Source organism: Xiphias gladius, chromosome 19, assembly GCF_016859285.1.
Source record: "Xiphias gladius isolate SHS-SW01 ecotype Sanya breed wild chromosome 19, ASM1685928v1, whole genome shotgun sequence".
Classification (NCBI taxonomy): Eukaryota; Metazoa; Chordata; class Actinopteri; order Istiophoriformes; family Xiphiidae; genus Xiphias; species Xiphias gladius.
Genome location: NC_053418.1, coordinates 2,733,447 through 2,759,322, shown reverse-complemented (window position 1 = coordinate 2,759,322; position 25,876 = coordinate 2,733,447). Strand labels below are relative to the sequence as shown.

The following is a 25,876-nucleotide window of genomic DNA, read 5'->3' as shown; positions in this document are numbered from 1 at the left end:
TGCAACAATCAAGAGTTGGGAGTGATTTATTCATACCAGTGAATAATGTAAACACACTTTTTTAGTGAGCAGGGTCTGATTCGGGTGTGTGCGTGACTCAGTTCAGCTCACGACAAACGGATGTTCGTGTCACATGAAATATCATGTCACGTTTCACTGTGGGGTTAACTATCGACTATTGTACAGATTCAGACAAGAGTGGTCTCTCTTTAGCTCTCAGAGGCCAGTGTTTTTACAGCGCGCTTTCTAACCACTGGAACGGGGCTGTATGTAGTCAAGACCATTATGTCAAGTATGAAGCAAGTCCAGGCCCGAGCAGGGTCGAGAATGGGTCAAGACTGAGACCACAAAAAAAAACAGCAGTTGCCCTAAGTTTTCTTCATGCTGTTGTCTTCTGTTGTGCGTAGTGAGTCAACTGAGTGACTCAGTACAGTCTTTTGGATTTTAGAAAAGTTTGAAATGTGATAGGAAAAGGAAACAATGTGAATTAGCCGAGCTAAAGAAAAAGAAAAAAAAGAAACAAAAGCTTGACACCAGGCTTGAGACTGGTTGAGACTGTTGAATCTATTATTTAATGTAATGAGTGCTAAAAAATGTAACATCATTATTGTCAACAAGTGAAGAAATGTTCATCTGTCTACTCTGTCAGCCAATTAAAAACTGGCTTAATATGGAATACAACAAAAAAAATTCATACATTTTGAGGAAAATATTGGATGAAATTTGTATGAGTATGATTTTTTATTTTTATTTGTATGAGTTTTTGAGATATCCGATTGTCTAACAGGCAGAAAATGGGCCTAAAAACTGGAGCAGGACCACGGCCGTACCCCACCATTGAGGATTACCGAGGTCTCGGTGTTTTGTTTTGTTTTTTCCTAGGTGTGTATGATAAAAATCATGACATAACCCACCTGAAGATAACTCTACTTTGGTGCCGCAAAGATATTGTACAACGCCGAGACAACCGACGGTTCTCTCGCTGATCGCCGACGTCCTCGCTCCGGGGCGCGTGGGCGGAGTGAACGATCCCGCCGTCGCGACAAAATCTTTACTCGACAGGTGGGTTTCTTTGACCCCGTCGGCAAAACCGCCGGAGCGTGATACAGGTAACGGGACTTTTACTTTACCAGCGGACCGCTCGGAGTTCAGTGCCGTTCATCCCCAGACCTCGGCCTGACGAGCAGCTCCTGCGCGGTCGCGCCACGTTAAGCAGCGGCCGGCTAGTCAGTCTCACTCGAGGGGATTAACTAGCTAGCTAACTAGCTACCCAGCCGCTTAGCTAGCATTCATGTCAGCTAACTAGCATTCATGTCAGCTAACTAGCATTCATGTCAGACTGACACACTTTCAACGAAAGTTGAAACGCTTGTCTTCCCCTTTATATTTTTATTTTCATTGCAAGATTGCCCAAACGGAGGCCCGCCACATTTGCGTATCAATGTCAGCTGACCTCAGTTTTTTTACTTCATTCGCTGATACAGAGGGGGAAAAAGGAAAAGACCGCATCAATCAAAGCTCGGCTGTGGGAAGGGAAGAGACGCGGGACAAGATGAGGAGACTGAGGGGAAAGAGAAACCGAGAAGGTGATGGAGATGAGAGAGGGGGAGCAGGTACAGCCCACTGCGCCCGGGAGAGGATTAGCATTGTGCCCCTGTGCTGTTCAGCACAACCAAACGCTGACTGACCTGATCACATTCAAACAATGTGGGCCTACCTACCACAGAGATCTATGTTCCGTGCTGATTTCAGTGGAACCTAATGGAACGAAACTCCCATTTCATATTCCTGTGTATCAACAGGATGGAAATCCTTGATGGAGGTAATCGGCACTGAACAAGTTAATTATCTGCCCCACTCCCCCTCCCACATCTAGAGGAGAAGATTGTGACGGTGAATGGTGAATTAGATATCTCAAATGACCAGTGTGATTGTAATGACAGCTCTCTGTAAAAATCATTTCATCTGCCTACATTACTTTGGAAGACGTGATTAATGAAGCACAGCGTCCTTCACATTTCTCCCTCTCATTCCCAGATATACTGATCTGCTGACATTTGCTTAAGTTTGGGCTAATGCATTAATTCCAAAGATAATTATTCAATATACTTTTGTCACTGTTGATATAGCTCAGCGTCACCCTGCGTGCTCTGCTCTGAGAGGCTCAGTATAGCTTTGCCAGATCGGAAACTGGCTCATGTGGAGATCTCGTTCTTTGAGGATGGCCATATGTATGAAATAGCATTGGGAGATAACCAGAAATGAGACATTTGGTTTTCTTGGATACGGACAGTGTTCGAGTCTCACTGAAACATCTCTGACATGATTATCCGTACTTGATGGGGATCCTATTATTAGTGTACATGCGCAACACAGATATAGTATGAAATATGCATTAATATCATGCAGACAAAATTTTTGTTTTAAAATCGTCCATGAATCTTTGCAGGTCAGAAGTCATAATTACCCTGGTTGGAGTCACTGTGTAGATGCGAGGCTTAACCTGTGTGTAAGTACAGTATTACCTAAATATTGTATTGTATTCCCTGAATTTTCTTGATTCCAATTGGCTTGTAGGTGTCCTTTTAGTTTCTTGTAATACAGAGGATAACAACATACCTGTTGTGTTTACTCCATTTAATACGTGTGACAGTAATAAACTGCAGGTAGTAATAGAAACAGAGAAGCATCAGTAGTTTAGCTATAGAGCTTAGTTTGTTATTTTTGGTTAACATTGTAAGCCACAGGAATTCTAAGGTACAGCGCTTATATGTCATGATATTTATACCAAATATGTGGCAATGAAAATCAGTGTCAAAAAGTAGCTATACAAGTATACAAGTAAATTAACGCCTCATATAATGATGACATATGGCAGTTTGTTGGCAAGTGGCCACGGTGTAAGTGGGATTATACCATCGAAGATGTACGTTCCATCATCTGATTCATGTCGATTCATACCCCTTACATAAACCCTTCCCTTAATAAGATTATAACAGAGCAGAACATTTTTATTTTCCAAATTCCGGTAAGTTTAACATGTCACATTACACTTGCTCTGTGTCCTTGTTCCTAAAAACTTCCCTGAGAGGTCAGCTCAGTTACCTAAAGAAACTGGCTAATTTATCATCTTGGATGGATGGATAGAGTACCTAATTAATCCCAAAGGGAAATTGCACAGTTAAAGCACAGCCAAATAAACATAAACATAAGGTAGTATTGTAAAACAGTAGCTATGCCATAAGGTCTGCAAGTCGCATTATTACTCAGTGGTTAGTACCTAAACTGGGGCGATCAAATGGCCACATGGATTAGTATTCACTTAAAAACATACTTATGACCAGACAGTTTTCAAAGCATTGATCGTGAGAAGTCTACAGGTTAGCGTCCATTGTGTAACATTTGAATGCTCTTGAAACCTGGAGCTAATCACACTTTGTGCAGTACATTGTGCTTCAAGCTTGAATGAAATGTGCTATATAAATAAAGTTTTGCTCGCTTGCTTGCTAATTTTTCTAGTTTTCTTACCTTGTAGTGTGTTGTTCCACCAGCAGTGTTTACGCTGAGCCTAAGTTTTTAAAGTTGTGTGACTAAAAGGCAACAGCATTGATCTGTGAAAAAAAAAGCACAGCCGTGAAAATGGTGCTGTTTTGTTGCCACAATCCTTGGACCAGAGAGACAGTACATTAAACACCTTTTAAATTGTATTACTGCTCATTCATCTGGAAACCATGTTTACACCCAGTGTAGAAACACCACTATTTACTCTATGGTAGATTTTACATTTGCAGAATCTTCGCATCAGCCCCCAGAAAAAAAAAGTTAGCACTCAGCTGTTGTGAGAGAATCTGGTAATTGTATTGTTGAGACATTAGAATTAAAAAAAAAGCTCTGTTTAAATAATCTTACTGTAGTGTGAATCACGAAAGAACTTTCTTTCAAGAAAATGAATGCAGCACAGGCTCTTTGATATAAATGCAGGAATGGCAACTTGTGTGACCGCTGTAAACCCGTGTTCTCAGAAGAGAAAAGGGAGGGTATTGTTAGACGTGAGAGGAACTTTTATGCATGTAAAAGCAACTTAGGTCCATTTTTCAGAGATCCTTGAAGTTGTCGGCTTTTTTTGGACCATGAGGTCATCTGTCAAATAACACACTCCACCTTTCAGCATGTTGGATTGCCAAAACATCTGGTTGAGCTCAACTCAGCCATAGCTGCTCAAATAGGATCCATATGCCATTAACTTTTAACTTTTTTTTTTTTTTTTTTTTTTGTCCTGTAATTGTCAGCAATAGGGCACATCCCCAAAGGAGCTAGAACACGACAGGTGTGAGGGTATGAGAAATAACTTGGCAGAGGTTTATATTTCCCTTCAAAATGTGATAAAGTGATATTGTGAAATCTGAAAGACTCTAGGAACCTAAAACTCCCACTGAGACTTGAACAGCTGATGAGGTGAAAAGAAAAACTCAATTGTTTCCTGAAGAAATATAATCTTTATTATATCTGGTCAGTGAAATAGTACAATAGAACGTGACATCAAACATCTGGTTACCTGACAGTAACCAGATGTTTCGGTGATACACATGTATTTTCTTTTCTTTTATTGTTTTCCCTCTGAGGTCATAATTCCATCACCCAGATAAGCAGAGTATTATTAAAGGTACTCTCTGAAGTTTTCACTGTAATTCAGTACACATTTCTTTGAATTTGGTGTTTCTCACATTTTGTTTCATGGCCTGAAAAACACTGATATGTTCAATATCAACATATTTGTGACCTGCCAAATACATATTTTAACAATATATCCTCATTACATGTATAGAAAATGTAATCCAGTTGTAGTTACATTTCCTACGCTTACGTAGGAAAGCGTCCATCTTAAGTCAACAATGTCTCCTTGAATTTATGTTTCTATATCAATATATACATTAGTATACAAATACATTAGTATTTGCTGTTGCAGTTCAGTCACAAGAAACATAAATTCAAGGAGACATTGTTGACTTAAGATGGATGCTGTTTGTATCAGAACCCATAAGTAACCATCTGCTCTTTGCTGCACACCGTGTGGGTCGAGATTAGCTTAAGGGATACCGGTATACTCAAGATGTAAACATGAATAAACTGCAGTTACATCTCCAAGAGGTGGAGAATACCATCAGAGGTGCAAGCGAGCAAAGGACAAGGACAAGAATTAGAGTGAAGGTCAAAGGCCTGGACCATCCTTGAAGATGCAGCATCAGAAATGCATCTTCACTCTTCAAACAAAGACTCTGAACCGTATTTCCTGTTTGCGTGTCAGTCCACCCAAAAAGAAAACAGCAGGAGTGGTATAAAGCCCGGAGAGGAGCTTCATCACAGCAGCACACTTGTCATCCAACCGGCGAAGATGACATCACAGCAGTGCACACATCAGCGGGGTTGTGTGTCCGAGGCCATCTTGCAGATGTCTTTCTTGTGTCCTCTCTCTCCAGGCTGAGCTGACCACTGTGTGTGTGTGATAGATACTAGGAGACATGGGGGGGGTCGCTTGTGATATTTCAGCAGCTGTTTCCTTTATGCTGCTGCACCGCCGCAGACAGGACACTTCAAATCATGCTCATTGCTGCCACCACTGTGTGTGTGTGGCAGTCCAAAGGGATCTAGTGCCCGATTTTGCGGTGAGACGCAACAGAGAGTCGAGGGTCACCCTACATCTATCACTATGGATATGATCAGCACAGTAAACACAGGTTTACTGCAGCGTGCAGGTCATGTGTAGGTCTGTGGGAAGAGCATGGCACTAGCTGTGTTTAAATCAAGGCTTTTATTCCATTTATATCCAGAATAAAAGCCAACTAACATTAGAAATGCCCCATGTAAGCACCTCATTTGGATCAAACTGGCCTGTACGGGAAGTGATTTCATTGTGTTTAAAAGGAGTAGTATAAAACTGACTGAATGATTGTTTATCCTGTAAATTTTCTTTTCAGTTTCTTTGATATTCTTTTTGCACACTTTTTGCATATAAGTTGTTGCTGAAGGAACTGACAAACAACCTATTTGGTAATTTTGGTTGGAGGACCAGTAATGGTGCAGAGTGCTCATGCCCATCTCTTGCATCAGTCTTTGTTTTCTCCCCTTGTGGAGTGCAGGACTGAGTATATTCCAAATCTCAGAGCCCTTTTTTGTAATTACTAACAAGACAGCATTGGTTGTTTGATCAAACAACCTATATGTAAAGTAATTTGATGGTTTTATTCTTCATTACACTGGTGATCATTGCCTTAAACTGGGGGGAACAGATCAGCAAGGCACTTACATGTGTTGGATGTAGGATTAGTAAAAACTGAATTCAAATGATATTTTTCCTTTGACACAATATTAATGTATTCAATTCATCATAATATATATAGATTAATTCTTTAAAAAAATAAACAATTAATTTAATAAATAAATACATAAATAATACAAAAGCTACATTCTAAGCTGCTTTCCTTAAACAGCTGTAAACAAAGTTGTATAACACAGAGTATTTAATTTGTGGGTTTCAGTCAAGAGTTTTTTCTTTCATATGATGGTCAAAATACATTGTCACTCTTCACCTGAAATTCGGAACTAATTACTAAAACTCTGCTTAAGAACAATAAAACTAAACGAGTATGTTCTTAAATTTGGGTTTCTTTGTGTCTTGCTTCACCCGTAAACATTAGTATACACGACAGCCTTCAAAAACACATACCAGTCAAATCCCTATGTCAACACAGAGTTCTCCCGGCTACAACGAGACAACCATCTTTTATTTCCTCATTTATTTTTCATTTAAAGCTGAGACCACATTGCTGTGCCCATGAAAAATACAGATTTCACCCTTGTCCAGTTTGGGGAAAAAGATCCAATGAGGCAGAAAGACACATCAACAGGGAGGAGAGGGCATGAGAGGAGAGAGGGGAAAAACACACAGTGTGTCCTTTGAGCCAGTGTCACCCTGCTGGGCGGAGTTTGACATTCAGACCATGCGACAAGGCTCGACCCAGGGTGGACGGCCCCCCTGCAATATTAACTCTCATTTGGAGAGCAGCTGTGGCTATGAGCATGAAACATTGAAGGAAACAGCTGCCATGGATCCAGTGCCATCGCACCACCTCTCGCACTGTCGCATTAAAGCGCCCTCCCCACTGTTCCCTTAAGCCTGCATGGAAAAGCACACAAAATGGCTCTTATTCTTCATGTAATTTCCTTTCTGACTGTGGTCTCTGGCCGACTTATCCTGCCTGTGTGAGGCTTGAATGCCCTGGGAGATGTCACCAGCATCTGGACTAGAAAAAGTGCTTTCAAGGCCTCTCTGTCTTGGAGATTCAGTAGTTTGTGTGTTAGAATGCCCCACTACTGAAAGTTTTAACGGTTAACTGGTATGAAGGGATGAAGCATTATGTACTGTTAACTGAAGAATTTTCCTTTTAGATGACAAGACAGAAAGTTAAAGAATAGGACTGGTCTTACTTTGTCTTACAACAAATCCCATGAAAACACCAAAACCAGCAATTAATTTATCCTATTAAGAGGTGCTGTTTGTTAGCCAATCATTATATTTATTAATTTTTAGTGTAAATTTCAAAAACACACAAAAAAGCTGGAATGAAGTATTCGGGGGCCTGTTTTTTCCGAGCATGCTCAGTGACATTTACCTGACAGGGAGCTGCTCTCCAGATGGTAGCAAGTTTTTACTTAGAGAAATGAGACAAATAAGCAACACATTGAATGTCCAGCCATGATAAACCTGTAACTGTTACCACCAATGTTACTACTCTTGACCACATAGATGACTTTTCAATGTTTGAACTAAAATAAGTAAGAAATTTCAGATTCATGTTGCAGTAGCAAAGCTCTGCTCAAACTAAACCTAGTTCCTTTGTTTATTCCAGGCAAACTTGGATTGTAGTGCATCGGTTTGTACTCATATACAGATCGGTGAAAAATGAAAGGAAAACTAGCATAAACTTCGGTCCACCCCGAACATTCTCCAAGTCCCTGGAACTCTTGGAGGGATTAAAGCCGTTCTTCCAAAAGATTTTTTTTTTCTCATTTGCAGTTTCGATGATGGAAACCGCTAACACCTTGCTACAAATCTCCCATTGTTGTTCAACTGGATTGAAATCTGGTCATTATAAAGGCCATTGCATGTTTCACATCCATGTCTTATTCATCAAACCATTCAGTGAGCCCTCGTGTATTGAGGAATCTGCAATTGTTGTGTTTGTGCATTAATTTGTTCAAGCTTTTCCTTTAATCTGCACAGTGATATTCAGTGTGTGGTGCTGTAAACACTGCCTCTCATTGATTTTGCATTTAGGCGTCTGCCGCTCCTAACCAGTCCTCATCCTCCACCCTGCAGTGTTGTAGCTATCACTACCCGCCTGCCTGTTCTTCCGGAATCACTCTGAACGCTACAGTGACTCTACTTCCATTTTACAATCACACATTCATAAGACGCTGTAATTTAAAAGGCCCTTGCTTTGTAAAGGACCTCCTCAGAGACACATGCTACTTTACTTTAGCTTTGGGACGGGTGGAGGGGGTGAGAGCATTAAAGGTCGCTGGTGATTCCGAGTGACAGGCTGAAAGTAAATGTGTAGGCGTCTGAACCTGAAGCTCCGCTGGGGCCCGGACCCCCTGGTGTTCTCCTAGTAGCTGTACAAGCTCCTGTCGTCTGTGCAGTGTGTCAGTGACTGATTCAAAGGCAAATGGCTCTGAATAATTGATCGGTCAGGTCACCATGGCTATGGATTATAACCGTGTGAACACTCTCCAACTTCTGTTTGTGTGTTTAGCTGTAATGAAAAACAACGTCTCAGAAAGTGACAAAGAAGCGTCATGTACAACAAGAATATGAATAAAGAATCCTCCTGCAGAGTCAATGTAAATTAGGCCCTGACTCTTTGCCAGCAATGTGGACAATTAAGCTGTTATTAATTATTCAAGAGTGGAAATAATTGATCGGTGAGGTTGAAGTGGCTGCGGATTGTAATGGCATGGGCAGCGGCACTTTCATGGGAGACAATCAGCAACAGGGGTAATTACACTCACAGCCAATTTGTAATACCAGCATCTCTTAATGTCACTTGTGTATGCTGGTGTCGGCATGCAGTATCATGCATCAACCCAGTAGGTTTTTTTTTTTTTTTTCCCAATTAAAGAGAGCTGTGACGATTGCTCTGCATTTAAAAAAACACAGATTATCTCAGGTATTCAGTGGTTAACAGCAGGAGAATGTAGGTTTACTGAGCAGCTTCTATATGTAAATACTGTGTGTGTAACTACATACAGATGTGAATCAACTGATAACACAACATGCGATCCACGGGCAACTTTTCAAAAATGATAATGTCAGTTATACTCATTGGGTTTAACTTTTTTGCCAGAGTGGGTGTTACATTTCCAAGTGTCAATTACTTACTCTGACCGATACAACACTTGTCAGTTTAACCCTCATCCCGGTTTTAATCATTTATGTTTTGAATCATTTATCATTAAAGTTTTTGATATTACTGTTATTGTTATGTCTTCTTATTCTACACTCAAAAGCAGTAACTTAACACAGCATGTTTTCTGGGAACGTCGCCATAGACAACCCGTTCGAAGTACTGCTAATATGTAAAGTACTTGCTGCAGTACTTTCATCAGTGGGCCGCAGGCTCACTAATCAGTGTTTTACCTCATTACCTCATGTTACCGGGATAGAAAATGACTTGACAGACATTTGATTAAAATGTTCAAGATTGCCACTTTAATATAAAATAATTAAGCAATATATATATATATATATTTTTTGCTTCCTTTTAAATTGTTATGAACTCACGGAACTTCTCTAAATGTGAACAGGTCGTTTGTTTACAATGTAGAACTGTCTTATTTGTTAGCCTATACTCACTGTGTTCCCCAGATGATGAATCTGAATCACTTTGTTGATCCCCTGACTTTTTATGTAGCACCACCATCAAGCAGAAATATCAATTTGTACAATATTTTAGACTTTATAATCAGATACATGCAAAAGTACAGACATTTTCCATCAGCCTGGGCTATATGTTATGTCTGTGCTAATTAGCAAATATTGTTACGCTAACACACTGGACTAAGATGGTGAATATGGTAAACGTTTTCTGCTAAAACTCTAGCATGTTAACATTTCTATTGTGAGCTTGCTGACATTCGCACTTACCTCATTATCACAACTTAAAGTGCAGCCTAACAAGAGGCGTTAGTGTGCCTCCTTGTGTCCTTTCTCTCCGTTACTGATACAGTACATGCAGCGCAATGATGACGCGAGCTTCAGATCGTACATAAAAAGTCTTGTTTGTAATCATTTGAAAAAGTTACCATGAGAAACACGCATCTGTTACGTTGTTTAACTGATATAAAGTGGTGCAGTGCCACTGTGAGCCAAAGAATAAAGAGACAAAATCCAAAAAATGACCAAATACGTACACATTTTAACATTCACAGATTTAACCACTGGGAGTCAGTCCGTATGGATACAGATCTGAATCCTCAAAATTTAAATAGCCTATTGTGTGGATGCAGTTGATTTAAAATAAGTAAAATATTCAAACATAAAATATCTGAGTGTTTTGAGATATCACAATCACATGCAAAGAGAGGCTACTGACAAAAAAATGCAGGATGTGCCAAAATAAACACTGCAGAGCTTAACTTAAAGTGAAACCACCATGATTCTCATTGTATGTTTGTTCCTGCTCACTCTATTGTCACCGTCTGATGCACACTTTCTCTCGCTAACCCTCTCTCACATTTCTCTCATGATTCATTTCCAATGTGCCCTTTGCAATTAAACCCAGGGTTCCTCACTTAAGACAGACAGGCCAGGGGAGGCGGGTGTCAGCCGAGACCATCAGTCATGCATGGGTGCTGCTGCGTGGCTCTGTGGGTGTGATAAAAAACCAAAGCACCGCACTGCAAACAACTGAAGGCTGCCACAGACACACGCGCAAAACCACACACAGAGACACACAAACAGTCAATTATCAATGAAATGGCACGACACTCTATTTCTTCTGTATACTGTTTGCCTTTCAGTTCCTTCCTTTTCACGTGGCGTTCTGTCTCTCTTGTCACTGTCTTTTCCAGTTCCCCTCCCTCTCTCTCTCTCTCTCTCTCTCTCTCTCTCTCTCTCACTCTCTCTCGTTCTCTCTGCTATCTCTCATTGCCGTTTTAGCACATTAATTGACTCATTATTCCAATTCGTACTCAGGGAGGGGGAAGGGGCCGTTGATTAACGAAGGCAGATGCCCAGTCTCTGTAGAGGAGCTCTGGATCACTCTTGTTTGTCCCGTACGTTTGCATGAGTTATTAGAACAGCTAGAGCCTGCTGACTGGATAGTCAAACGATGGAAATGATTATTGACAAATTTGTTTAATAACTACAGTTTTGATAATAGATTATTTTTTAAAGTAATTTAACAATCAAAAATGTAAAACATTTTCTAGTTCCAGCCTTGAAAATTTGCTCCTTTTGTCTGTTATATATCATTGTATATTGGATATTTTTGGTTTTTTGGACTGTTGGTTGGATAAAACAAGCAATTTAAAGACATCACCATGAGCTCTGGGAACTTGTGATGGCATTTTTCACTAATTTGTGTGAATTTTATAGATTTAAAAAATTAATCTAAAAAAACAATAATAATCTATAACCATTTGTTGGACTACACTGGGTTAATATTTCTTGATTTTACCTGTCAGGCCTTCCATATTGATATGTGATGAATAACTAATGCACCTTTGGGAGGTGATATTCAAAGTCCTTGAGTCGTGGATAACAATTGCTATAAACAGCTTACTGATTTTATAAATGTTCGTGTTTGTCAAAACAATAGTTGCTAGTCTTATCCTTATACAACAATTTTGCCCAAATTATTTTGGAATGTGACACTATTTTAATAAACTAAAATCGGGTAAAAATCCTACAACAGTAAGTTGTTCCAACACGCTTTATTGATAAGAAAGCCACCCAGTCACCTTTGTTGTTTACTTTCAGCTAATAAGTCATTGTAGTAAGTCGACCTGTAATTAGAGCAGATGGTCAAGGATGATATATATCCTATATATGTTGCAGCAGTATAATGTGTCCAATAAACATTTGGCAAGTGTGCATGTAATGCAATGCAATGCATTTCACAGAGTGAATAGATTGATGTCTAATTAGTCAAAACATGATATCTGTACTAAATGCACTGATTATCAGCAACTCTGGACGATTGAATGTATTCATCCTAATGGAATGAAGTCGTGCATTTTCCAAGTGCTTGGTCGCAGTGCTTGCGGGTGTTTTGCTAAATTAGAAATCCTGGCCTATTAGCTAGCTGACAAAGCCACAGAAAAACAGCTGTTTGCCAGCTGTTACCAGAATAATCTCTTTTTCTTGTAACATTAGGGGGTTGACTAGTGTACAACCTGTACCAACAGTCTCTTTATTCATGCTAGCTCACGTCTAGATCTCCTTTTTGTGTTCATGATATTAAATTTAGACACTTTAGCCATTTTTCTACAGAAGCACAACTCTCCACTAGCCTGATTCCAGACCTGAATTCCTGCTCACACGTATGATTTTTTTTAGCCATTAAAATACGTCCGGTGTTTTGTGACAAAATTGCGACAAAAATACCGGGAAGAATGAATGACACATACAGGTTGTTGTGCGGTAAATGAGCTTACAGACGTATCAACTCTTTAATCTCCATATTCCTTCGATTGGCATGACAACGTTACCTTGTCAAATGAAAATGACATCGGCGGGATGGATAGTTTTGGACACTACTGATAGGTTAGGGCCAAATAACACCTGCTCCTCCCTAACATAATGTGAACACAATGTCAGCCTACACGACGAAGAGAAAGCAAGATGGCAGTCCAGTCTGATGACAAGGCTAACTCTCCGGTGGATCTTAAGGATTTTTAATGTTCAAAAAGTAGTTTACCAAACCGGCAACCTGTGAATCTCAACTTATGAAAGCAAAAACTCAAATGCAGGAATTCTCAGCACGACTTATGTCCCTCCCCCCTCTCCCAATCTTCCCGTCTCTCTTCATGTCTCTCTGTATATGATGCTAGCATAAGATTTTTAGGCCATATCTTTAACCCCATTGTTCTGTGGTGACAGCTCAACATTTAGCCACCCTGACACGTCCAGTTAGCTACAAGCCCAAAGTTTACCTGACACAGGGTGGCCTACTTATTGTCTCTCACCCCATCTTCTTCTTCTTCTGCACCCCCACCCATCGAATCTACGACCATCATCACCATTCAGTCTCCTCTGCCCCCCATTCCTCCTTTTCCAACCTCCTCACCCTCGTACATCCTATTTGAGAGAATTAGGAGGGAATCAATCATTTGTCTGGGCCTACATGTTGTTACAGCCGGCCTTACTTCGCAGCCAGGGCATCTATCTACTAATCTACCATCTCCAGGCGGACATGATGGGGCGGGGGGTTGGTTTGGGAGGGGGGATATCATGTTGCGAGACCAGGAATTCAAAGTGACGCAGGTTGGAGCTCTGGTGGCCGTTGAGTTTCTCTGACAAACTGACTGCAACGCCCCCAGGCTCTTTTTCCCTCTCCCTTCCTCTCTATCTGTCCGTCTCGCTTCTCTGATGTCCCCTCCGCCACCGCCACACTGTTCTGTCATTTAGTGAGACAGGATGCCGCCGTCATCATTGTCTCAGCAGCCAATGGGGAGCTTCTGGAACACACAGTAGTCTGCCTTTCTCCTCGATCTGTTCTTTAATTGTCTGAGGTTGCAGTGGAATTCGTGGACGCTCATGGAGACACAACCTGCTCTGTGTACATGACTGCTGTGTAAGCAATTAGTCTGTCTGGATCAGAGCAGTATACTTTAAATGAAAAGAGAATGCAATTACAATAAAAGTTTAGGTAGGACAAAGAAGGAGGTGCATATGCTGGGGTCGCAAGCATCCTGAGAGTGATGAGTTTTAACAGAGGCTGTCTCGCCCGATCTGCTTAGACCTAAATCGCAGTTGCTGCATAAAGATGCACCAGAATGGCTGCCCGCAAACTGACCTGGAGAGTTTTAGCATCTTTTAATGTGTTATTTTGGCTTTCTGGCCTGAAACTTTAGTCTTTTGGTTTACTCTCACCGCTCTCATTGAATCATTTCCCGATGCAGCGGGCAGCTGTTACCTGTTTACCTACTGTAAACTACCTGCGGAGGAGATTGCGGAGTCAATGGAGAGCAAAATATAGCATAAATACAATTTAAAATGAGTGCTATGGATGTTTTTCTGTGTCTACTGGATGTGTTTGCTGCCACGAACACCGTGTCAACTTAAAAGTGATTATATGTCAGTGTTGTGTTTACACCTTGTTTCCACTGCCCCCCAGTGGCCAAAAAATCAGGTCAAAGTAAGAGCAAAGTACTACAACTTCTGCTTTTAAAATGATTACAAGCCAAAGGGGCTCAGAAAGATCTCACCTTTGGCTATTGAGATGGGTTTATATGAGTATTTAGCGGCTTGGTAGTTAAACATTGCACAGAATGTCTCATTCATAGGAAATGAAAGAATAATTGTGATATTTAAATTCCGAGATGTAACACGTGTTTGTATATAGACAGTTTGCTTTCTCTAATGTAGCACATTCCATTTGGTGGATGCTTTTATCCGAGGTACCTTACAACTTTAGTCTTCCTTCTGTAGCTCTTTTCACTGGCTTGCTATTTTATTTTTCTATTGGTAATTCTAAAATCTGTCAATTTTTCTCTTGATCAGTGCCTGGTTTACGTAAGGAAAATATTCCTAAACTGGAAGATATCCTAAGAACAATAGTTGCACAAGGAGTTGACCCAGTGACCTGGTTAACCGGTGCTGACACATCACGTTCAACAGTATGATCGACACAAACTTCATACAGTGCATATAAGATGCAATGTATGCCAACAGACATAAACATGGAGTCACTACATGAATAAGTAAACACACTGTGGGCGTGATTTAGAGGTGAAATATCGTACGACAAAAATAATGAGGTGAATTAAAAAAGAAAATGTGTCCAGGCGCACCAGAGGGAGTGTCAGGTGCCCGTAAATCAGTGTTTGTAGTGACGTCATTAAGGCCCGTGCAGCATGCGCACCAACCCCTGACACCCACAACATCTGTTTTGTTGGTGCGGGCCAAAAAGCAGTTGCTCTCACACTGCGCAATATGTGCCTTGGTAGCTAGGTGACATTAGATCTGAGACCAACATACCCACTCAGATCAGCCGCACACTGGTGCGACTGCAGAGGTCTGACTTTTTAATGCAGCCTTGCTCGACGGCTGCTGCACTCCGACTCCATGCCCGAGAGATGCTGTTTGGGAAAGAATACACATATTTGAGTTTAGCCGAAGCATTTTGTATCTACAGCAAAATGACATATCTAGCAAAATATCTAGGAATGAACTGATTTGAATATCAGCGGAACAGATGAAACATGAATATGAAGGTAGATTTCCTGATTGACTTCCCAAGAAGAAAAAAGCTATTTACATTTGGGCCCAGACATTTTTATTTTTTCAGATCCAAAGAGCAATAAGAACAAACATTGTCTTAGAAGCTTCTTTTGACACCTCAACATATAGTTTTCCCTTTTGTTTCCCTTTAGCCAGAAGCTTTAAAGGGTCGCTCCACCGATTTGTAAAGTCTAAGAAAGCGACTCTGAAGATGTCACAGTGATGTCGTGTTTAAACTTTCAAATTTTAGCTGAAAGACTAAAAAAAGCTACAAACAGGGAACCTGTCACTGAAAAGTCATTGTAGGACGTGTGTTAGATTTCAGCTTTCCTGATAACATGCTAGCATTAGCATGTGTTAATATGTTTGTTTGTTTTTGAGTATAATCTTCCACGGTCTACACCCCTCTCCCCCCTTCGCTTTATCTAGACTTGCAGATGGTGACCCGCTCTAATAATAGTCACTTAAATAGGACATGACTTTCCATCGCACACATATGTTTGGTTCCTGCCTTCTCTCTCTCTCTCTCTTTTTGTATTTGGCCCATTTGTTTTGTATCTGACTTCATGCATTGCAGAGCTTGCTGCTCGAGGATCCACCTCGCTTGTCGTACGCTCTGACGGACGGACCGCTCATGCAGAGCAGCCAATGGTGCCGATGCCGGGCATGAAATGAAATGTTCTCTTTATCAACAACTTGGCATGTCAACAGAGAGCAAGAGGTGAGGGAGGGGGGAGGGAGGAGGAGCAGAGAAAGAGACATTCTTCGAAGCCAGGGGAGTGATAGTACAGAAGGGGATCTAGAGAGAGAGATCAAAACACATGGCTAACTAGCCATGAGCCCGGTCAGAGGAGCCACATGATAATGCGTATGTGCAAACATGCATCCATGTGCATGTAAACACACACACTCACACTGTTGCTTCACACGCTCACGCCGCAGCTTCTCCCTCTGTGCCCGTATGGTGGGACAGGAACCACCATGTAAACATAATGTTAACAATGGGGTCATAAAGGATGATGATCACACCCTGTGTCTTCAGATTCACTAAATCCGTTGGAATTCCTTTTTATAAAATATTGCTTGACTCCTCAAACTTGCTTGAACCCTTGCTTGGGTTCTTTAACTGTTATTCAGACAAAATAAGTAACCGGAGGACATTGAGCTCTGGGAACATGTGATGGGCATTTGTCCTCATTTTCACTGTACAGACCAGACAATTGTGACTAATCAAGAAAAATCAGTGGATGAAGTATGTGTTTCGATAAACAATCTATGGTTACAGCCCTGCCAAAAAGCTAACTAATGTTTTTGACCCTTTCCCTAGTCCAAGCCAATTAGATGTAGTTTGCCCTCGGGTTGTAAACATGCCATAACAGCAGGTCTGTTCCCTTCTCACCATTCTGATCCTTAAAAATAAAGAGTTAATCAAAATTTTAAAAAAGGGGCGTGACAAAAGTTTATTTTAACTAGTACCTGAGGAAGTCCTGGATTACACAATTTCATGGATTTACACGAAGACCGAAGAATGTATCTGATGGAGATGCGACCTGCACAACTTATACAATTTCCTTGAGGGCCCTTTACTTTCTAGATTACAATACAGAACAAGGAAGATGATACAGCTGAACACGATCAATGGTTTCCGGTCTTTGCTTCTAGGCCTCAATCTCATAATTGCTCCATTTTCATTTGTCAGTGGCGGCTCCTGCTACAGACTGCTTAAAGGAGCTTAAAGGAGGAGAAGCTTCAAATTCATCCTCTTTAAGTTTTTTAGCTTATGGGGAAAAAAAGCATGACATGGATTTTACATATGTTAGAGATTATATTAATGCTGGACTAACAGCACGCCTGGACGTGCCAGAACTGTGTGGAATGACCCCCAGGCTTTGTGAGAGAGCCCTTTTCATTTCACTGAAGAGATTTGACCGTGGTAGTGTAGAGATGGTGTTATACTGAATCTGACCAAAAGAGGGCGCCCTCAACCTCTAGAGGCCTTAGGGGGTTTGCACCTGCAGAGAAGGGGGCATGCGAGCAAGTGAGAGGGTGATTTTAGAGAGGGTTTATTGGTTGGAAAATTAGAGTGGATGGATCAAATATACTCAAAGTAGACATGCTGGAGAAATGTTGAGGGAGAGAAAATGATGCAGAGCGGGAGAGAACATGCATGTCTGCACAAGCCTTGCTTAGCATATTGGTGGCCAGCGAGGCTCCCTGTGAGCACAGCACATTACTGCTCTGATGGAGCCGCTCAGTGGCTCCACTATAAAACTCTGTGTTGTACTACTCAGCTCCCAGGTGTGATGTGTTTAACTGTGCAGAAAAAAAGAGCATTTTCTGTTCTCCGGATGGGTAAAACTGAAGAAAAGTGTTGTGTCTGCATGCTGCAATGCTATAGGAATTTCCACCTCAACGACCACAAAAGTCACCTGTAGTAAAACCTGGCACCGAACGTGCAAAAGTCGTCGAAATTAAACTCCCACACCGGCCGTTGGTGATAAATTGGCCATTCAATGGAGACCATCATAGAGGTCAATGGCTGCCACCATCAGAGCAGTCTGGGTGTTTTAACTATTCCACTGTGGGCGACACCGATCTGACACACCTCACAACCCTGTCTATTGGAATAACGTGGGGGTGGTGTGACAGAACATGTTTCCCCGCTGATATCTTGTTCCCCCGTCAGCGCCATCCAGCAGTCAGAGCCTCCGCTCCGGGGAGAGCATGGCTTTATAATTGTAACCACATCCAATTAAATTTCCAATTCAGACCCCTATTAATCAGGCCAGTGATCAGGGAGGCAGGATCTACAGAGCATTTCCTGCAGAGACCTCTGAAGGCAGCTGTATGAGACTCACAACAAGAGGATCATTTCTGATGGGAATGTTTTTCTGTCTCTCAGTGTTTGGGGTTTGACTACAGGGGGATTTTAGTTCTGGGCCACAAAAGGTAACCAAACCTTCATTTCAGACTACCTACTACCTACTGTCTCTTCTCCCTCCTTATTCTTATTTTTAACCCAAATCAGGTTTTGCAGGAGTATGTTCTTGTTGTGCAGCAGCTTTTTTGTATTCTATTTCAGTTAGAATTTGCTAGAATGTTTAAAAAGAATAAGTTTGATTTTACCACCGTGTGCATCAATATTAGTTTCTTGCCATGCCTTAATCTGTCAGAATACAGACACCGGACAATACATAGATGTGAAATGTCTATTTTTTTGAGCTGTCCATCTCAGTACCTCCTGACCTTTGTTTAATTGCTTTATTTTCACTGTGTATGCATCTCATTAACTACACCATTTGCACAACTCCTTACGAGTGAAAACATATAAATAATTAAAGTGGAACTTCAGCAGTTAGGTATAGTACTCCCACAAAGTTGTGTGACTTGTGAAAAGCAGATTAAAAAACAAATTTAAAATTGAAGCAGCAGAGGACAGATATCCTGACCCTTTAGTCTCTAGTTCAGAAAAAGCCGGCTCCTCTGTTCCACATAGTGCAATTCTGCAGCATCTTTCGTTAGGCTTCCGCTGCCTGGTAAAAGCCCATGACACATAGACTCCATGCCCCAGGTTGTAATGGAGACTTTTTGTGAGTAGTGACCGAGCCCAAGACAAGGTAACCCCAATGACATCACAAGGGGTTATTAGTATTATTTCAGACTTCAGAAATCTCCCTTCAGAGTCATTGTACAGCTTTTTTGTCACAGGCTGAGTATAAAATAACGTACGTGATGAGTAAATTGAAATTCATGTGTAAAATTGGTGGGGTGCCCCTTTAGTTTGTGTCCTGCGTTTTAGGGGGGGTGAAAAAAACAGTAATGCAGAGTGCAGTAAAACTGGAACGTCTGGAACAGTCTGTCCTGCACATTATGTCTGCGGAGTTCTACTGCCTGCCCATTACATAAATCACGCGCCCATATGTAACCCAAAGCATTGGGGTGTGGTAATAATCATAATCCATCTAATGGATCAGGCAGATCTAATCCCAGCATAGTTACAGTTGATCTGGGGGCTGCTAAATCCACATGCAGCTGCCTGTCAAACAATAACAGAAATGAAAGTCATTGTATTGAGCTACCTTTTTTTGTAATCCCCATGATGAGTTAAAGTGTAGGAGAAAGAGCTTTTTGTTGTTGGACAAAGCATAATCTGCCTGATAGTGGGGGTTGCCATAAGTCAGTGTCAGTCAGTGTCAGTCACCCTGTCATCTGTGAGGGAATTTGAACCAGCGTTTATCCAAAGCACCTTATAGCACTGTGTATCTATCACCTGAGTCAAAGAGGTTTTACTTTCACCCAGACACATTTCATCACATTTAGATGGTTTGTCCAATTCACTGAATTTTCTTAACACCGATGCATGAGTCCGTCAGGCAGGCTCAGGCCCAAGTGTGTTGTTACAGTGCCTGCTTTAATTCCCTTTAAGTGAAAAAATAAATAAATCAAATTGTCCTTAAAGCTCAACCTTAATGGTAGTGCAGTATGAATGTGTGTGTGTGTGTGTGTGTGTGTGTGTGTGTGTGTGTGTGTGTGTGTGTGTGTGTGTGTGTGTGTGTTTCTAAGCGAGTGGTCAGAGTGGGATAAAAGCATCAACAGAAGGTGTGGGTGCATTAACACATGCATCAGATGTAACTACCAGTGAAGAGAAACTGGTGAGTGTGTGGTCAGAAGCTGCAGAGGAACTGGGCTGACTCATAAGTCCATTGTCACTCAGCATGTGAAACATGGATAAGCTCTCGGCCTGAACAATGGATTGGGCCCCCAGTATAGGCATCTGACATGCTTTAGCTCAGATTAGAGTGTAAAATATAGGTTATCCTCTGATTTAGGTGACAAATGCACTTCCCAGGAATAGTAACAGTGATGGCAATTTGACTAAGTGCCATTGTTTTAAAGCCTACTCCACAATAGTGCTATCTAATGCTTTTTGTGTGTGTGTTTGTTTGTTTGTTTGTTTTTTTGTTTGTTTGTGCAGACTATACAAATAGCTGTGGTTTCCATGTAGGGTAGGGAGAGCGCAAAGATCATACAACTAAATTCTTTTTAAAAAATAAACACATGTTTAGGCACGTAACTCACAATCCAAATGTCCTGCGAAACTGAAAACATTAACATTTGTTATGTTAATCTTCGGGAGGTCAAAGGTCAGAGCAAAAGCAAATGCTACAATAATCATCTCAGGAAGAACTGCTAGAAAAAAATATAACATTGCAGAATAATTAGAAGCAAAGAAGCGGTTATAACTCAGTGGGACCAGAATGGACTACAGATCACTCTGTGGATACAATAATGTAAAGTAAAGAAACTGGGCACCAAAATTAATTTAAACCATTAATTGCTCAATAACTCAGTGACTGTACATATAATTTTAGGCCGGCACAGTAGCTTTATTGTTTTACTACCCGTTGCTTTTAATTCACGCATTTGCATTTGTGATAGGGGGTAATTAGGATCTATTTATTATTCACACAATCCCTCATAAAAGGCTAATGAGCATTTGTTTTGACGACAGTAAAAATGCAAGAGAAAACGATTTATGTTTGTTAGCACACACGGGTCATTATGCTGTGGCCATTTGTCAGGGGCGTAGCATCCCCTGCTTGATCTGAGTCAGGAAGAGGGCTCATTCTTTCGCTCCTCCTCTCAGGATGGACTGATCCGCCCGACAATGTGTCCTCCCACCAGGAGTCCATCTGTAATTCTGAGAGACCTGGGATTTGTTTGTTTTATACCATTGCATTAATTTACACCTCACTTCTATCCCGTCAGCGCATTGTGTCTCAAGTCACTGCAGACTGTTCCTGTATTTAAAAAAAAACAAAAAAAAAACCACAATCTTTCCCCCAACCTTAACCAAGTGCTGTGAGAGTCTAAACATAACAACAAAAAAATGTTTAATGTTGCCTCGGTCACTGCAAGTGGATATTGTGCTGCAAGATTGGTTATTTTAGCAGAAAACAAATTTGTTGTCTGTGGACATTTTGCTGATATGTTCAGTATCAAAATATAATTTGATTACAGTTATGTTTCCTGTCAAATGGATTGGATGTTGCACATTATTCATATATAAATGTCATCTCTATCAAACAAGGGTTGTTTCTTAGGCATAATTATTTTACTCATGTTCATGTTTGATTTGTTCTGCCTTTTGTCTGTCTGTTGATGCCTTGTGAATTCCAAATTGCCATTTTTGAATATTGTGTGAAATATTGTGAGGCATTGTGTGGACCTCAAAAAACACTTGCAACACCTTTTTTCAAAGCTAAAATCAAAATAAAGAATAACTAATAATGTTTTAGGAGCCCAAAAAACATAATTTTGGGAAAGATGGTGGAGCTAAGGTGGGTGAGCATGCTATTGGCTGTAACTGGCTGAGAGCCCTGTCAGTCAAGCAAATCCAAATCCAAATGATAAAGAATACAAAGTTATCTGTTTTGAGCTTTAACACATTTGAAATAAACAGAATTTTTAAATCTTGTTACCGAGACATTTTAGGTTTACATTTGTGGTTACACTTTGCTGCCATCTTGGCAGTTAATGGAGCAAGAACACGTTAATTTGGGGGAGGAGGGTGGAGACTGGGTGACGCTGAGGTGGGGTGAGCAATCAGCAACCACACCTGACTGTCATAGGCTGAGGCGCCTGTAAACCACACAAACACACTTCTAAAAACATAACTTTTTTTTTTAACTGAAGCGTTGAAAATTTCCATCAAAACCCCTTACAGTAGATAGGATTAGCCATTAAGACCATATCAAATTATGAAGAATACAAAGTTAGCCAGTATATTGACTTTGGGTTTCAAGGAAGTGGGAGTCGTTCCGCCCCCTCTTCTAGCCAATGTTTGGTCAGCTGACATAATTTAAAAGCTCCAGCCAGACTAGACCCATGTGTAAAACTTAGAATAAAGCCTGATGGAAGGGGGTGGAGTGGTAAGACAGGGAGAAACTCATATTATGAGGCTATAATTGAGGGTACTAAAGGAAAAACTCTATCTAACCATACAAAGTATGTAGCTAGCTTGCCTAGTTTAGTTAGCCTAGCTGACCTCAGTATTTAGTTGGATAGCTCAGCTTCAAACTAGCAAGACTAGCCTTTAGCTAACACAGCTTGTTAGCTACACAACAGACCTCTCAGCATCTCATAAAGAATGCAATGGCCGCAGTATGAGTGGGGGAAAAAAAGCATTGTCATGTATCCCTTTAAAATTGATTTTTTGTTTCATTTATTTCAATCAAGGTTAGCTTGACTAGCTAACTTGCACTTTGTAAAACTGCGCTGTTGCTTTGAATTCAGAATTTACCTGTGCCTTAAAATGTTTTTTAAAAACGTCCAGGAAATATGTCTCAATCGCATTTGTTTAAAAAGAGGCACGATACAACCTGGAATTACTACCGTACGATGTACCCATCAGCAGTATTAATTACAGGATATGGAAATAAACAACATTAAAACAATAAATAAATATAACTTCCGAATATTTGACTTAGCGCAAACTGTCTTGACCAGTGCGAAGGAAACAATGTGTGTCCGAGCAATTTCAAATGGCAGCACAGTATGACTATAGTTAATCATACAGTTGATGATGATAAAGCCTGTTGAGTCTATTGACTTTTCTATGGGAATTGAGTGCACATAATTGTCTGTATGATAAAGAGTGCGTGCAGTTGACAGACCTCAGTGGTAAAGTGGTGTCCTATCAGGTGAACTAGGACTTTCACTTGCATTTCATTTGATGATTTGTGCCGCTGCTCTGAGGAGGCGGCTGTTCTGAGCTGTTTGCAATATGTTCAGCATCCAGCTTGGTGGGAACGGTGGATGGCGTGCGGAGTGATGATTGAGGGGAAATATCAAAACGCTCTGCCCCTGATGTAGAGCCCGGACATTAACGGCTCAAAGGTGAGAGGGCTGGTGAACTAGCGTGTCTTCGCTCTCCCCGAGGCCTGCTGGCCTTCACCTGTTCCCTGTCCTCCTCTCCTCCGCCGAGTTTTCCCCCCTGCCCCGCAACAGACGTCTTATCAAACGTGACTGATTGCTGTAATCTGGACTCTAGGCAGCCATTAAGCAAATTACCTGAATCATTGTGAGGATTAGTCTCATTAACACATGATTAGCATCAAATTAAAATAATGAGTGTTTAACTTGTGATGTCTTCCAGTTGTTGGAACAGCTTGATCAGCCATGCCAGGGTGACAGAGGGGGCAGCCCTCCGCATCAGGGATCCTGAGGTGGCAGAGGCCGACCCTGGTGTAGGTATGAACTTTCCACGACCTGGTCTGGGCTACCAGGACTTGACCAGCCCAAAGTGCGTCTCAGCCACACAGGTTTCTATCAGAAAGTTTCTGCTATGACTACGTAGTACACATGTAGCCTCCTCTTTCTCCTTTAATAACAAGCAATTGCTAAAATGCTTTAAAAAATAATATTTATATATTTTTCCATGCCTGTGACATATTCAGATATTCCTAGACATTGACACTACAGTGAAAGGTGTCCGCTCTATGTAATGTTGCTGGTATGATGTCAGTATCTCATTCAACAGATCTTTTCCATGTCTGTGTCTGCTGGGAACCGCACGCGTCACGTGTGGAAAAATAGACAAAGCGACGCCGTAACTGTCACACGCACGGGCCATCACACACACGTAATGCAGGCAGTGTGGCCCAGGATGGAGGGAAGTGCATGGATTTTTTGGCTTGTTTTTATAGTGCAAATTTGTCTTTAGTCATTGTTTTTGGTGGCTGATTTAAAAACTCCTTGGGGAGCCTTTTGGTTCGGAAAAAAACGCTAAGAGCTCAAGCTCATTTTGTCCTTTGTGGTCTTTAATATCAGCATGAAAGCTTAGGATGCTGAGGTGGTAAGAAAGTTGTTTTTCAGAGAACTCAAACAACCCACAACTTCAACCTTGAGTGGACTGCACTGTCATTGTATTTGTATATTCAAAAACTGTTTTTGTTCGGATGCGTCTTGCTTCCTGTTGTAATTTTCATTAACAATCACAGTGATTGATCATGTTTAATCTAGTCCTCCATGTTTTATTGAAGTAATGCAGTGTACGGTGTATAAATTAGGCATAGATACAGAAAACGAAGAGAGATTTTCATGCTAACTGATGGAAAACACCGTTGTCCTTGATATCCACGTGTAACCCAACTTGTTCACTGTGGCTAACAGGATTGGACGAGGCTTTCTACTGTTTTCTAAAATCCCAGACTCTGAAGACATTCAGTAACATCTGTCAAACCGTAATTAATCAACATTCACAGATGTTGCTCTCCTGCAACCGGTTGACATTGCCCCAAAAAAGGCCCTTGCAACAGAGAACATCTGATTACGTGAATAAATCGTAAACTGCATTATTGTCATCCTCACAATGCAGCGTCACCCCCCCCTTCACCTCTCTGAAGTGAAGATGAGCAAATGGCTTGAATCAGCCAGGGAGTGTAGTGCACCTTCTGCTTTTATCTCAACAGAAGATTTATTTTAATACCACAAATGCATATTTGGTAACCACTAAGTGTAGTTAAAAACGGTAATGCTAACCTGCTGCTTGGAGATTACGGACCCTGAACGACATTATGTTTTATCAGAAGGGTGGGGGAGTATGGATGTCAAGTGCTCGCCCAGAAGCACGATTTAATATCATACGCAGCAAGTACAATTCCTTTTTGCACTAATGAAAACAATAGCAGCACTAAACACTCCAGCCTACATTTAATTTAATCTTTGAGGGATTATCTTCCTCGGCTAATGTCAGAGTGTAAGACAGCCTGTGAATATTAAATACATTTCCTGTGCAGATGCTCTGACAACATCGGCTGGATAATGTCAACAGATTTTTTTCTGAGTTTCTTCATATGGGTGGAATTACTTCATGAAACATTTATGGGGAAGCGTTTGCCTTTGCTGAGTTCTCCATTAAGCTTGAATGTCATGACACAAAGGGGGTGGGGTCTGAGGAGAGAATTTGTGTTAATGGCCTTGTGTTCCTTTGGCTTTGGCTAAATTAAAGGGCTTAGCAAATCCATCTTAACCGTGACTGTACCGCGAGGGGGTGAAGGGAGGAGAAACTCACTGCGGCATTGTACAGGATATTATACTGTAAATATCAACTCAAAAGGCCTGAGTCGATGTGCAGTCTTAACTAATTAAAATAAATGTTTGCATAAGTTTAGTCTGAATAACTACATTATTATTCTGACATTATTGTACATTGCTTGTAATGCTCAGTAACAGAAGGGCCCTCCTGCTGCAGTCGGCATAGGGACCTGCATTGACATCTTACAACTCTTCTCTTTTCTCTGTCTCTAATCTACCTCCTCTTTTTCCTCTGATATATGATTAAAGAGGCAGCTGCAGTAGCTTTGATAC

The 25,876-nt window shown here is 41.0% G+C and overlaps 1 long non-coding RNA gene across 1 annotated transcript; it reads left to right on the top strand.

The window, feature by feature from the left end:
- The first annotated feature begins 923 nt into the window (after positions 1 to 923).
- On the top strand, positions 924 to 24,136 carry LOC120805510. Its single transcript, XR_005709558.1, has 3 exons — positions 924 to 1,062; positions 23,664 to 23,758; positions 24,048 to 24,136. It is a non-coding gene; the product is annotated as an uncharacterized LOC120805510 (long non-coding RNA).
- The last annotated feature ends 1,740 nt before the right edge of the window (positions 24,137 to 25,876 follow it).